This window comes from Aegilops tauschii, chromosome 7, assembly GCF_002575655.3.
Source record: "Aegilops tauschii subsp. strangulata cultivar AL8/78 chromosome 7, Aet v6.0, whole genome shotgun sequence".
In the NCBI taxonomy this organism is placed as follows: domain Eukaryota; kingdom Viridiplantae; phylum Streptophyta; class Magnoliopsida; order Poales; family Poaceae; genus Aegilops; species Aegilops tauschii.
Window position 1 is genome coordinate 629823455 of NC_053041.3, and position 6000 is coordinate 629829454.

Consider the following 6000-nt stretch of genomic DNA (forward strand, 5'->3'; position numbering starts at 1 on the left):
TCAGAATTTTGTTACTAAGTAAATTAGAGAGCTAAATAATGCACGTAGAACTACAAAGGAATTAAGTGGACCTCCATGTGTGGACATGTAGCAGGGTGTGTACAGAAATAAAACAACACTCTATAACACTACACAGATAAAGAGAATAGCTTTGACATGCCGTACTAACAAAAACAACATCTCCAAACTCACATGGCTACACAAACTAATTTTGGATCTGGTACAACAAAGTTGTATCGGTGCGTAAACATAGCAGAAAAAAAAATCAACCAAGCCCTAGCATCATATTGTGCTTACCTGGTAGGGGATTGCAATATATTATTTCTCCTGTTTCATTGTCAGACCACGCAGATCGGATTTATCTTCTTTGTTGATGCCAACTACAATTATATTTAACTGTTTTGCTTGCACAATTGATGCATGTGTGAGGAAGCCATCTTATTTCGGCAACTCGGCATGGGGATGATGTCCTGTTCCGTTGTAAGAGCATCGAGGTAAATATGATGCAACGGTGCATTGCATGGCAGTGAGGGAGTCATGTGCTATGGCATTCATGGGGCAAGGAGGAGGCACGACCGGGGAGAAGGAAGGAAGGAGGCGTGTCGGGCGAGCCTTTACAGCGTGTTTGGTTTGGTGGAATTGGAGAGAGGGAATGGGAGTTTGAGGCTTAGGGAGTTTTATTCCTTTGTTTGTTTAGGTGGAATGGGAATTTAACAGGGAAGTGGAAGGGAAGTTCACGTGTAAAAGTCCCATTTATCTATTACCTGGGGGAGGGCTGGTAATTGAGATGGGGAAAGGGAATTAGAGTTAAACTCACATTCCCCTTCCGTTCGTTTGCCAAACAGGCTGTTAAGGGGATATATTGGATGGGATGGGAGGATCTGATAGAGGTAAATATCTAAAGTTGTTATGTTTGTTGGCCAAGGACTCTTTTCTATCACGTGTAGATAATAGTGGTCTCTAAAGTTGTTGTGTTTCGTTGGCCCAGGACTATTCTATTCACGTGGAGGTAGTGGTTCTCTTTGCGGGTCTGTAGCGTACAAATAGTTCTCAAAAGATGGCATGCGTGGGTAATACATGGTTGAATTTTTCAACTATATAATATTAAAGATACAATAGTTTTAGCTGATAATTAAATGGATTAATCTGCACCGTAATAATTTGGTCCCACCAGATAAACGGTTCATATTTTCTGATTAACGTCGTAATTTCTTGGGAGTGTAAAATTAGTATAGGTTAGATTAGATAGATAGATGAATTATCTCTAGTAACCAGATATTTTCAATTATGTGGTCAGAGATATTGTTGTTAAAAGGTCATCTTTTAATTAAGAGAAAACAAGTCTTTTTTCTTATGGTTTCCCTCGCCTCCATCTCAGCATTTATCATACAAAGAACTTCTAAAATATCATCATTGGACATGCCCTTGGCATGTTCATTACCTTCGTTTGGTTGGGCTGAGCCAGTTCAATCACCATGTGATCAGATACAATGCTACACAAAGCACAAAACAGGATACATCGCCAGACTGCCTCCCCTCCCTCTTCCCTGCCACGAACAACAAAGTCGGTAGAACCTCCTCCATCCCCACCACAAGCAATAATGTCCGACGGATCTGCACCATCCACACCACAAGCAGCAATGCCGGCCAGACCTCCCCTTTCTCCATCACGACCAACCACGTCGGTCGGACCTTTCCCTTCTCTGTCGCCATCAGCCACACCCGTCGGACCTCCACCCATCTCCACGCGAGCAACACTGGCGGCCATGTCACTCCCTTCTCCTCCCTTGTTTGACACAAACTCAAATTGAGAAACCAAGACTTAATTGAACCAAACACATCGCATAATCATCCAATCGCCGGCGTAATACAGCATATTCCGATTACAAATATGAAATGTTACCACGTGTCCTTAATTTTACCCAACGTACATATTTTTTTCAATAAAACTACTTGAAAAATCTGATTTTGTACTAATTTGTAATGATGGTTTATCATTTAAATCAAGGCTATTTCATTACTAAGTTCAAAGCAAGCACCCATCGTTAACTGCTTATTTAACCAACTAGAACAAGTAGGGCACATTAACCATCATTAAAACAACATAACAACATTAGATCGTAAGATCATCATATAAACCTTATATGCTCCATACTTCTTTATGCTTGTGCCTAATCATGCACTAGAAACTGCCATGATGATATTTATTAAACCACACTATTTACATATCTATGTCGAGCATTTAAAGATTATTTAATATACACAAATATATGTAGACTACAATTCACCCAATTTTGAAAACAAATATTATGTAAAGAGGTGCGACTTGTTTCTTTTTTCTCACATTAAAAGAAATTTAATTTAATCTTTTGATGCTCATCATCTTAAAAAGGAAATGAATTATCCTCATTACAAAATATAATTGGTTTTGGCATTGTGTGTGTACTTGTCAATGATGGATGTTAGAACTGTATAACAAATAATGTTATAATAAACATTCAACAACATTTTTATGGGTTTAATAGATAAGTTACACCACCTGAATTTGTACTTTAAAATAAATAAATAATAATGAAGTATAAGAGTTTAGTATAAATATTATTTTATTTAACATGGTAGGTCACAAAATACGAAAATTGCATATTTAATACAATTAATAATGGTGTAAGATTTATTTGACACTAGTTGAATGCCCATGCGTTGCCACGAAATAATAAAATAAAATAAAATACATTAATTGATTAATTGTCATGTTTTGAAGCATGCAATCACTTTTTAATATGGGGTTAGCTCAAGTTGTTTTCACACAAATGATAAAGATGGCTTAACTACAAAAAAAGATGTGCACAAACTGACAATGATTTATTTGGGATAATCAAAATAATGCAAACAATGTTGTCCTACAAAATATGCACGTTCCATGTAAACATGTGTAGACACATACATGTCAAATGGATAGGCAACTTGGGCATGTACAACACGATTATATACAAAGTTCTGATTGATTATGTTAGATATAATACTCAAACTTCATCCAAAAACACCTTTGTTCATTGCTCCGACTATGAGAGCACCTCAACACAAATTTTCTGAACATTCTTCAGCTTTCCGTCTTTGGATATAATATAACGGGTCCAAGTGTTGTAGTTGATAATATGTTACCCCCTCTGTAAACTAATGTAAGATCGTTTAGGTCTCTAATAGTGACCTAAATTATCTTATATTAGTTTATGGAGGGAGTACTTTATAATAGTTCGGGGTTTCAAGTAACTGAATAGTCCATACAACATGTTATATGAGAAATAAATTAATGGTACTTGAACTTAGAATGTCAAAATCTTTTATGGTGCAAATTGGCGAATAAAGCTATAATATAAAATGGTTTGTCTAGGGCACATCTAAGTGACTCAATTAAGCATAAAAGGGAAAAGAAAAAGAAAAAATACCCACACGAATCTCCGCGTAAGATCAATAACATAGGACTTAGATGTGCAATATTTATGGCACGTCTAGATGTGCTTTAGCAAAACTGATTGTAAAAAACAACAAAAAGAACCCTATCCAAGGTTTCCTGGGTAGAAATTTATTGTGGCCTTTGAGCTCATATATTGGAAGAGATATCTTCACATTGGCAACAAGTGGTATGTCTGACCAGTATAGTATGATGATGAAATCGGGATGGTCTTGGATAATACGGAAGAACATATGTACCAAATGAGATGTGTACTTTTACCTATGTCCTTATGCAATATTTGGCTTCTGAAACTTTCTTCCACCAGAACACCATAAAGCGAGTCATTGATAGAGTATGAAATTTGCTTCTTAGAAGCTTTCGATATGTGTTCAAACGCTCATGCAAAGAGGAGTTTGACCTAATAAAGGAATACTAGCAATGGATTATGTAAGAGTCTCGATCGAATTGTTTCCTTTCCGTGCAGTCGGGGAAAACAACTCTCTTGAATGTCCTGCACAACATGAAGCTAGTTTTTTATTGGCAGGAACATGAACCTAGTTATCTATTTTTTTAATTTTAAAAAGATAAGTTGGTAAGAGTTCCTATAAGAGAATAAAATAACATAACAGGTGGCCCTCAAAACTCAAATAGATTATTTAGAAATCTTCTATATCTAAATAGCTAGCCCCCACTAATTATATCTCTCAACATGCAAGTAAGCCACATCATCCCACGACATGCATGAGAAAAGGCCCATCCCCACTATCATATGTCTCTCAACATGCAAGCATGCCACTTCATCATCAAACATGCATGGAAAAAATGACTCATCTCAACATGCAAACATACATAAGAATTTTCACTCTAGTATGCTATTTATATTTTAAAAAATTACAAAGGTATAGTAATAGAAAATAAATAAATTATATGTATTTTCTGTTTTATCCTTTTATATTATTACTTCAAATATTCATGTTTCATACAACGAATCACATTGAAATATGTTGCAAAATATTCCCGCAACAACATGTGGGATATCACCTAGTTTTTCTAGTAACTAGATATTTTCAATTATGTGGTCAGAGGTATTGTTGTTAAAACATCATCTTTTTGTTTGGAAACATAGTAGAAAAAAATCGCGCCTACGCATACCCAAGATCAATATGAAGATGCATTACGGGTTAGGATCATGATCGTTACCGTCACCGAGTTGCAACAGAAGAAGATCGTGTCAGTGTAGATCGTACTTGGAGTGCCTCGAACCGTTGATGAACGATCCCGCGAACCACCCATGGACAGTCCCTCAAATTGAAGACCGAAAGCACGACCTCTCTACTTGGTTGCAAGCGTGCAACCATCACGACCCGGCGGCGCTTCATCGTCCAGAGCTAATCGTCGCCAGAGAATTAGAGGGAGGATATTAGAACCGCACGGGGCTTCTAATTATGAGGATTATTCTGGCTCTAATTAGTCAACTAGGACCAACTAAAACTAGAACAAGAAGAACTAGTGGAGGCTCCAAAACTTGTGTATTGAAACGGTGCAAAACTGTAGTATATATAGCTTGGAGGGTAGGGAGAGTACCTCCTTTGGGGCGCCGGTCAAGGGACGGGAGCAGGAGTCCTCCCCCCACTCAAATTCGGCCTCCTTCCATGGCAAAGGGGGCGCCTCCGCCACTTGGGCCTTGGTGGCCCAAGTTGCCTTCCACCACTTGGCCTTTTTAGGCCCGTTGATATTAAATTAAATATAAAAGTGTTCTAAATATTTTTATACCATTATATATATATATATATATATAATTTAACACCCCCGAAAATATTTCCCACCTATATATATATATATATATATTTAACGCTAATACCCGGTATTACCCGATACTCTCCGGAAACCCTTCCGGTGACCCCAAAACGCTTCCGGATCCTCTCAGAACTATTCTGAATATTACTGAAACAGTTACACAGATACATTCACATTACTCTTGTCCTACTAACACTTAGCAGATCATGGTTGCCTTAAGTTTGTGACCCCGTAGGTTTGGTAACTCATAGACATGAACGAAACCCCTTCGTTCAATCCGTTAGCGGAACCATGGATGTCCATATTGATCCCTATGAGCACACGAATGATATTCAAGTGAACCTTTGGTTATCGTGTATTGTTTCCTTTGCTTCGCTATACTTTACAAAAATTGGGATGCATCGGTATCCTCCAGAGTCATCACATGCTCACTATACCGAAATCTTTGTTACCGGTTTTGTTTTTGTTTCTCGTTGTCGTGTTCCGGCATCCCCATCATGTAGTCACCTGTGTCTGGCCAGGCGATGCCATCACACTCAGAGGGCCTAAGAATATCACTCCATCATCGGAGGAGCAAATCCCACTCTCGAGCTATTTAGACCCTTGTCAAACTTTTCGATGAACCTATAAGTTGTCGTTTTGATCACCGTGTTACAGGTGACGGATACGTCTCCAACGTATCTATAATTTTTGATTGTTCCATGCTATTATATTATCATTCTTGGATGTTTTACAATCATTTTATAGCA